This window comes from Chenopodium quinoa, unplaced genomic scaffold, assembly GCF_001683475.1.
Source record: "Chenopodium quinoa cultivar QQ74 unplaced genomic scaffold, ASM168347v1, whole genome shotgun sequence".
NCBI classification, from domain to species: Eukaryota; Viridiplantae; Streptophyta; class Magnoliopsida; order Caryophyllales; family Amaranthaceae; genus Chenopodium; species Chenopodium quinoa.
Genome location: NW_018744874.1, coordinates 2,606,428 through 2,616,828, shown reverse-complemented (window position 1 = coordinate 2,616,828; position 10,401 = coordinate 2,606,428).

Here is a 10,401-nt window from a genome sequence, read left to right as displayed (position 1 = left end):
TGATATTTCTGCTGCATATGCCATTCTTGGTAGGCGCATAGGCGGCTTTCCATCTCATTTACTTGGTAGCAGACATAGTTGCTTCCTGTTGTGCCCACATGCTACAATTTGATCTCGGTCTTTAGCACGGGATACCCTCTTCTGCTGGGACTTGTGAGTTGTGACGTGAGAAACCGTCGAATATTTTGGGGATGACAAATTCTGAGATTTTTCAGGTCATGTTATCCCACCTTGCTCCTTTGGAAAGCAGAATTGATCCTGGACAGCCAGTTATAGCAGAGACTAAATACATTGCAACTGCTTGATTTAGCTGCATTCGTTTTAGATTGTCGATTCTTGATCACTTGCACTTGCACTTGCACTTGCACTTGCATATGATGCCCAACAGCATCTAACTAATAGCTACTACTTATGTTTCAATCACGGTACAAGTGAGGCTAAACATTAACATAAATGTCTAAAGACATAATAATAGTTGTGACTCGGGTGCGTAATTCAAGCATTGGTTGTGCAGATCGTGCTCACTAAAATACATAAATTTTCGCTTCCAGACTATTAAGAAAATATACTTGTACAATAAAATTATATGTATATCACGTTTCCCATCTATGCTGGTATAGTATAAGATTGGTTTAGAGAAGAACGATAGACCAAGTAGAACACTAGCACATGTTTGTAGCCACGTTGAAGAAGAGAGTTTGGTTACTTTGTCATGTGCAATTAATTTCATCCATGGTGTAGGTAATGCTATTGATTTTTTATTCAAGGTCAAGGATATATGTATGCGATAGTAAACATTTGAAAATTGAAAAGAAATAGATAGAGATTCTGAAAATGACTAGCATTTAATATTTGTTGTTTAGATAAATAAATCAGATAAGAATATAAAGTTTGAAGTATTCGGGGCTCATTTGAGAAGGGAGATAAAGGAAGTTTCTCAAATGAGACCTATGAAGTTTGATTCTTAGGCCTCAAGGATACGAAATGGGAGCGATGCCACTATTTCACCATTTAACCACACTTCATCTCGATTTATACTTTTATAATATAAAATTTTTATAACTTTTACACATTGGTATTTAAAGATATTAACAATTGAAATTATCTATTGACAAGCGTGAAAAGAGAATTGTTATAAGTATAAAAAAAACAGAGGAAGTATATACTCAATTTTGACCGGAAGCATTGGTTCTCTTCACTTATGGACTGCATCTAGACATTAATTTGCTATCACATAGATGGACTATTATAAAGTTTTAGTTCTTGTGAGTTGTGACTCATAGATGCCTTTCTAATGGCCCAAAGATAAGATTGGCCCAAGTAGGTGCCACCCCATGGTCCATGTGGTAAAGTAGCCCAAATGAATCGGATGCTAGCAATTTCGTGTCGACATTTATGCAGTATAAAAAAGTTGCAAGAATTTTTGTGGCATACAAATTGGGGAAAAAAAACACACATATTCAATATTAACATTTTAGATCTTCAATTGTACTTTCACCCGAATCATTTATTTTGTTTCAAAATATTCTTAACTACTACGGAGTATTAAAGTATAATTTTAAATAAGGAGTGTGATAGAGAATATCTATAGAATATTCTCATAATAGGTTTAGGATATATTTTGTATAAGATTATCTTTGATATCTGTACATATCTTATAGTTACTTAATATGATTAGGTTTCTCATTGTAACCCTATAAATATTGATCAATGGTACACACTCCAATTCGAGGAGTTTTCCTGAAATCTAACATGGTATCGGAGCTAGCGTGACACAAAGGTCACGGGTTCGAATCTCATCCACCCCCACTTTCTAGTGGAATATTAAGCGCTGGGTATGAGGAGGGCCCATGCTGCATCCACACTTCTAGCCCAAACGGGCTCTCGTGTGAGGGGGAGTGATAGAGTATAAAACATATTCCTGGGCCTCAACCATCAGCTTAAGCTTTTGGTTGAGATGGTCCACTAACATGGTATCGGAGCCAGCGTGACATAAAGGTCACGGGTTCGAATCTCATCCACCCCCCCACTTTCAGGTGAAATATTAAGCGCTGGGTATGAGGAGGGCCCATGCTGCATCCACACTTCTAGCCCAAACGGGCTCTCGTGTGAGGGGGCGTGATAGAGTATAAAACATATTCCTGGGCCTCAACCATTAGTTTAAGCTTTTGGTTGAGGCCCAGGAATATGTTTTATATTCCCGAAATCTGACATGGTATCACAGCTTAGGTTAGATCTTGGGATTATATACAAAAATTCTCACCCTGCCGGTGGGTTAGAAAATTAAACCCACCGGCGGGATATACAAAGTTTTTTATGCTTCCGCAAACACACATATAGATTTTTTTTTTCTTTTCTCAAAGTTTTTTTTTAGAATCTTTATGTAACCTTGCGCCTCCCACCAACAGTAGCAATCGCGAAAGCCTCCTCCATCATTGTTGGCAATCGCATACACTACCGCCTCCCACTACTGGCAGTAACCACATCTGCCAACCTACTCCATGTGCCGCACTCTATTTCCACCTCCCCATGACCAACAACGATTCTTACATTGCCTCATTGGTTTTTTTAACACATAATCACATAGATTTTGTTTGGGTGGTGGTATATCACAATAAGGTCAACTTTTGCACATCTCTTTTTCTATCAAGTTAGCTCCTTTTATTGTTGCAACACTTGGAATCTTTGTGGAGTATTACTTCTTGCTACCTGGTTTCTCTTCTGAGAATTGATTAATTTCAAGCGGTGGGATTTAATCTTTTCTTGCGCAATTTTATTTATTTTTCTTCAACTGTGATTTCACGTAGTAGTGTAGTGTCTTCTTCCCGATGATGGTTTGATCCCTTAGCTTCTTCTTCTCTGGATCTGCAACTTAGCCCAAGTCTGTGTGCGGCGCTTCTCCTTCTCCTCCGGCCTAGCAGTGCTTATCTCTACTCTATGTAGGTCGTGGCTGTTGCTTCTCTCGTCATCACCGGCACATTTCTACTACTTTCTCTTTTGATCATGGGTTACTATACTATCCTTACCGTTCGATGCGTGATTCAGATCCAGTCTGAGCATCCAATTTTCTCCCGCTCTGACTGCGGGGGTGTGATAGAGAATATCCATAGAATATTCTCATCATAGGTTTAGGATATATTTTGTATAAGATTATCTTTGATATCTGTACATATCTTATAGTTACCTAATATGATTAGGTTTCTCATTGTAACCCTATAAATATTGATCAATGGTACATGATTAGGGGATTTTTATCCACCAATCACCGTCTGACTAGTGGACCAACCAGGTTCCGCCACGTGTCCTTCACGTAGGCCAATAGGAGCCTGCCACGTGTCAGTCACAGATTCGTCCTTTACGGACCAATTGAGACACGCCACGTGTCCACCCATGCCAAATGGGAAAACCGGCCACCAAGGCCCAATCCTGTTTAGAGGCCCAGTCAGCCCTAGGTTTACCCTAAACCTAGAGATTGGCACGCTTCCCGAGGACTATAAATACCTCTCTTAATCCTCATTAAGAGGGAGAGAACTCGAATAACTCACAGATTAAACATTAATCACTCTCGCCTAGAGAGACCAAATCATCTTAATTTCCGCATTTATTACTCCTTAATCAGGTACTAACTTGACCGTTGGAGGCGGAGCTCCTACCACAAGGAGTCTTCGTTGTTTTGCAGGTACAGGCGTCCGGTTCCAGTCTTGGTGTTGTAACTCTCCCGCAGGACATCAGAAAACCCCGAAACATTTTGGCGCCGTCTGTGGGGAGAGTACTTCTGAGATGGAATCCACGTTTGTACCAACTTATGAAGAGAGGCGTCCCCTGGACGACCCTCAAGTCCAGTCGGACCATGATTCCGACAATGAGCTTGAAGTTGAAGCTCACACAGCTCCAGACGGGACCCTAAGGGCCCGACATACCCGTCAGACCGAAAGGAGGGAACGGGAACACTTTCAAACTGCAAGCGAGCCAACAGGCGCACCGTCTGTTCGGCAGCAGGCGACTGATGGATCTGCTCCTGTCACAAGGAACGAACTCATGACCTTCATGAGGGACTTCAAGGGAGAGATTCAAGAGTTGCTTAATAAGAAGCCTGTTCCGGCCAAGGAACAGTCGGTTAAGAAACTTTCCACCTCAGGCAGGAAAAAGCCGGTTCAAGGACGAGAGGGAACTCCCCATCCTAGATCCAGGAAGTGGGAGCCGCCTGCCCTTGATCTCACAAAATACCGTTTTCCAACTCCAGGAAACAGGAAACCCATTCGTCACATTCAGGCGGACGGGTCGAAGAAAACATACACAGACGCTCGTCTGCTGTTAGAACAGAAGAAGAGTGACCGACTGTCAGGGTCGGCCTCTACTTCAAATTTTCAAGAAAGTTTGCAAAATACCTCGATGAGGAATACTCAGTCGTACCATGAGAGTCAGTCAGGCGGCACCTCCCGTCGGTCAGGCTTTCATAACGACCAGGCGGTACCAAACTTACCGTTTATACCACAGCAACAATATTTTATGCAGTCACCTCCGTTTGGTGGACACGCAGCTAAAAATGTCCAACCTTTGGACTGGCAGCTACGGTTGCTTAGACTTAGTGAACAGCCGTCGGCCTTCTCCAAGGAAATCACTGAAGCCGCTCAGCCGGCCAAAGTGAAAAATGTGTTAGTAGGCGCCTATGATGGCACTACTAACCCAGAAGATCATCTGATGGCATTTTCCAACCTAATGTACCTTCAAGGGTTGGACGACCCCACTTGGTGCAAGTGTTTTCCAGCTACTCTCAAAGGAATTGCACAGCAGTGGTTCGGCAACCTGCCGACTGGTTGTGTTAACAATTTCAGGACGCTTGCTTACTTGTTCACCTCCAACTTCGCCATGAACATTCCTGCGAGGAAGACGACCCTTGATTTGGGAACAATTCAGCAGGGTGAAAAGGAGGGGCTTCGATCCTACATCAGGCGGTTTAACCTGATGAGAATACAGATTCAAGGGTTACCGGATGAGGTAGCTTATACTGACTTTTTCAGGGGGCTCAAAGGCGGGTCGACCTTCAAATTCGATCTGGTTCGAAAGAGGGTGGCGACTCTTCAGGAGGCCTTGATTGAAGCAGAAGCCTATATACAGGCAACTGATCTTTGTACAGTGAAACAGTCGGACGGGAAAAAGTTCGACAGAAAAGAAGGACGGCAGATACAGTCGTCAAACAAAGAAAAGAAGAGAAAAGAGGTCTGGGCGGCTGATTCCTCTAAACAGCCGACCCAGAAAAAGAAGAAAGAATTCAAACCATACTCCCCAAAGTATGCGTTTATCAAGGATAGCCAAACTATCCTAAAAGAAATCAAGGGACGGATCTCTATTGAGAAGCCGGTCCCCATGAAGGGTTCTGCAAGCAACCGGAACCAAGATAAATTCTGTGATTATCATGAAGACGTTGGTCATCACACCAACGACTGCATCAGTCTCATGCGGTACCTAGACCGCCTGGCTGAGCAAGGTGATCTTGACTCTTTTGTCAAGAAATCCACGGGGAGCACTTCCTCGAAGAAAAAACAGCCGGCCAAAAAGAATCAACAGGCCGACAGCTCTGATACAGATGATGCAGTCGTCTACACTATTGCAGGCGGCTTCGCAGGAGGAGGTCCCACTATTAGGGGCAACAAAGACAATATCAGGCGGCTAGACGTCAATTCCGTTCACCCAGAGCGGCCCTCCAAAAATTCATTTCCTGAGATTGTCATTACTGAAGAAGATTTAGGAGGGGTCAGGGGGCCGCATGATGACCCTATTGTCATTGAATGTAAAGTGGCCAATCAGAGAGTTGGCCGAATCCTAATAGACACTGGAAGCTCCTCCGATCTTATCAGTAGCAAGTGTCTGTCAAAACTAAAATACAAAACTGATTGTATACATCCAGCTTCCCACCCTTTAGTAGGGTTTGGAGGAGGAGTTGTCCACCCTGTAGGACGAGTAGATCTACCCATCCGCCTGGGTGAAAAAGGAGAAGGACGACACATGGTAGTCCGGTTCCTGGTGGTAGAAGAACTCTCGGCCTACAACATGATTCTGGGACGGCCAACCCTGAATAATTCCAAGGCTGTAATCATCCCATCTCTTATGTTGCTCAAGTTTGAGAGAGACGATGGAACAGTCGGCTCCCTAAGGGGAGATCAGAGGATGGCACGAGAGTGTTATCTCTCGGATGTCAAGCCCACTGTTATGGCCGCTGGGTCCAGTGGAGGAAAGATTGACAATGCCAAGGACAATGCGCCTGTTCAAGAAGCAGGCGGCAAGAAAAGAAAGGCATCCCAGATGGGGGCCGCAAGAAAAGATAAAAAATAGCAATCATTGGCAGAGGAGCGGTCGGATGAATTCCGCCCTCAGCCGGCTGGCGAGCATACGGACCTAATCTTAGATGTCTCGCGTCCTGACAGAACAGTCAAGGTTGGGACGACTGCTCTAGGGGACCTGGGTGATGACTTTCACAATTTGTTGAAAGAATACAAGGACATCTTTGCATTCGAAGTCCATGAAATGCCAGGCATTAGTCCTGAGCTGGCGGTACATAAACTGGCTGTGGATCCAAAAAAGAAGCCGGTAAGGCAGAAGAAACGGAACCATGGCGAAGAAAGAAGTCAAGCGGCAGCCGCCGAAGTTAAGAAATTACTTGACGCAGGATTCATTCGGCAGTGTTACTACCCAGACTGGGTTGCAAATGTTGTTCTTGTTAAAAAGCCGAATGGTACCTGGCGAATGTGTGTAGATTACACAGACTTGAATAAGGCGTGCCCAAAAGACAGTTACCCTCTGCCTAAAATTGACAGTCTGGTCGACTCAACAGCCGGCCATGCTTTGATAAGTTTTATGGACGCCTACTCTGGTTTCCATCAAATACCTTTATGGAAGAAGGATCAGGAGAAGACGGCCTTCGTCACTGATCAAGGGTTATACTGTTACACGGTCATGCCGTTTGGCCTAAAGAATGCCCCGGCCACCTTCCAACGAATGATAAATACTGTGTTCTTTGATCAGATTGGGAGAAATGTCGAGGCATATATTGATGATATGATTGTCAAGTCTAAACATCAGACAGATCATCTGTCGGACCTCCGAGAAACTTTCGCCACACTCAGGCGGCACCATGTCATGCTCAATCCCAAGAAATGTGTCTTTGGAGTTGAGTCTGGGAAATTTCTCGGATTCCTCATTAATCAGAGAGGAATAGAGGCGAACCCTGAGATGGTACAGGCGGTCATTGACATGCAGTCACCCCGTACCGTCCGAGAGGTTCAGAAGTTAACAGGTTGTCTGGCGGCCTTGGGAAGATTTCTAAGCCGATCAGGCGACAAATGCCTATACTTCTTCCAAGCCATTAAGAAAAAGGCAAGGTTTGAATGGGGGCCGGATGCTGAAGCGGCCTTCCAAAAATTGAAAGTTCATTTGCACTCCTTGCCGAGGCTAGTCAGCCCTTTGCCCAAAGAGGTACTTTACATGTATCTGGCCGTCTCTGATCATGCGCTAAGCGCTGTCCTTCTTGCTGAAAGAGACGGCTGTCAGCTCCCGGTCTACTTTGTCAGCCATGTGTTGAAAAATGCCGAGTTGAGGTATCCCTTAGTGGAGAAGTTTGGCCTTGCACTCTTCATGGCTGTCAAAAAATTGAAGCCTTACTTTTTGGCACATTCAGTCGTCGTGTATACAGATCAACCGATCAAGCGGCCACTGACCACCATGGAATCGTCGGGACGAATGATCAAATGGGCCATAGAAATACAGAGCCTCGAAGTTACCTTTGAGCCTAGAAAAGCAGTGAAGGGGCAAGCCTTTGCTGACTTCATTGTTGAGATGACTCGTCCCCCTGACTCTCAAGTTCCAGACCAAGTCTGGAAAGTATATGTGGACGGAAGTTCTACTTCAAATGGTTGTGGAGCAGGCGTCATATGTTAGTCGCCAGAGGGCGACAGGTACGAGTATGCTTTACGCTTCAGTTTCCAGGCTTCAAACAATGAAGCAGAATATGAAGCTTTGCTAGCCGGAATCCGCATGTGCAAGGCGGCAGGGGCAAGAAAAATAGACGCCTGTTCCGATTCACAATTAATAGTGAGTCAGTACAATGGCGAATATGAAGCAACCCATCCGGCCATGATCAAGTATTTACAGGCGGTCCGTCAAGCAGTCGGCTCCCTTGAGGATTTCCATCTGGTCCAAGTGCCGAGATCAGAGAATAACCAAGCGAATGCACTTTCAAAATTAGCATCATCCGCCTCCTGTGATACTCCCCGAACCGTTTTTTGGGAAGTAGTGGAGAAGAGAAGCATTGAGGGAGGCCCTGTTGGAATCTTAGACAGAAGCTCAACCTGGATGGATCCAATTAGGGCATATCTGACAAACGGTACCCTGCCGGATGACCACCAACAGGCGGCAGTGCTGAAAAGACGAGCCACCAATTTTGAAATGATAAAGGGAGAACTTCACAAAAGGGGGTACCTACAACCCTTCTTAAAGTGCGTTACTCCAGAAAAGGGGCGAGAGATACTAGACGATCTCCACTCTGGTTACTGTGCTTCACATATAGGGGGAAGGACGCTTGCTCAACGGGCAAGGCGTCAGGGCTACTTCTGGCCTACCTTAGAAGCTGATGCTATGGAGATGGTGAAAAAGTGTGACAAGTGTCAAAGGTTTGGCAAACTGATTCACCGTCCGGCTACTGACCTCACCACCATTCATAGCCCCCTACCGTTTGCTAAGTGGGGCATGGATATTCTGGGTCCATATACGCCTGCTACAGGCGGACGAAGATACATACTTGTTGCCGTCGACTACTTCACTAAATGGGTAGAGGCGGAGGCTGTTAAGGGAATCAAGACGAAGGATGTAATTTCATTCATTTGGAGAAATGTCATCACTCGGTTCGGGGTTCCCATGTCTATGGTTTTTGATAATGGTCCCCAATTTGAGACGCCTGTTCTCAAAAGCTGGTTGGGTGACCAAGGAATTGCACACTGCTTCGCATCTGTCGGCCGTCCACAAGCAAACGGCCAAGTAGAAGCCTTTAATAAAATCATCTCAGACGGTCTGAAGAAAAAGATTGAACGAGCAGGCGGCCTATGGGCGGATGAACTACCACATGTTCTCTGGGCCATTAGGACGACTGAAAAAGGGGCGACTGGAGAAACTCCATTCCTCCTAACTTATGGTGCGGAAGCTGTTCTTCCAATAGAACACTACGAGCCGACTCTTCGAGTAATGCTATATGACGAAGAGGCAAACTGGGAAGCCATGCGCCTGGCATTAGACTCCCTCCCTGAAAAGAGAGGCAATGCTGTCTTACGCCATGAGATTTACCGCCTGAGAATGACTCGGTCATACAACAGAAAAGTGCACAGGCGTCCACTCAAGGTGGGAGATTTTGTACTTAGAAAAATGGAAGCTGTTGGTAGGGCTAACGAGTCTGGCAAACTAACTCCCAATTGGGAAGGCCCCTACCGAATATATGAAGAGGTTAGAGACGGTACCTACCGTCTGGAAAAACCAGACGGCCATCCGTTACCTCGAACTTGGAACATAGATAATCTTAAGAAATATTTCTTTTGAGAAAATGTGTAAAGTCAACGACTACTATTCAATTTTGTATTAAGAGGGGCATGCCAACTGACCAACAGTCGGCTACTCTCCATTTTCATATTTATTTAAGAGGGGCATGCCACCTGTACCTTCACAGTCGGCTACTCTCCATTTTAATTTTTATTTAAAGAGGGGCATGCCAACTGACCAACAGTCGGCTACTCTCCATTGGAAATTTCTCATCTATATAGGAGCAAGCCGCCTGTACCTTTACGGTCGGCTACTCTACATTGGGTATTTCTCTTATCTTCAAAGGGGCACGCCGCCCGTACCTTTATGGTCGGCTATCCTCACAATAAAGTTCACCAAGAACTATCAAAAAACATGATCAGACCAGGCGTCAAGCCAACTGACCAAAATATAAAATTCAATTCGACCTGTCCCAACATTATAGCAGGCGTCCGACGGCATCCATCCGGATGAAATTCGTCGCAGAGAGCAGCTCCCTTTTGGGTGGAACATTGTTCTATAAACTAATCACACGGCACCTATACGACTGTCCCCAAGGGCAACCACGTAGCCGTTTTTGAGACAAGGATAACTTTTATCACTAACCCAACTAGTGGTAACAGTTGACATCTGAGTCGGATTACCGCCTGTATTACTTGGGATAAATGCAGGGGGTACCTCTTGAGTTAATAGCCAACTAACATTGGCGAATCAAGGGGTCTAGCCGGCCTCTGCCGCCTGGTACCTCTACTACTCAATCTAGAATGAGGACGACTGAGTAACACCAACGTTAACTCAGTCACCCTCCCAAACTTGGTATGGAACCTAAAAAGTTTGAAT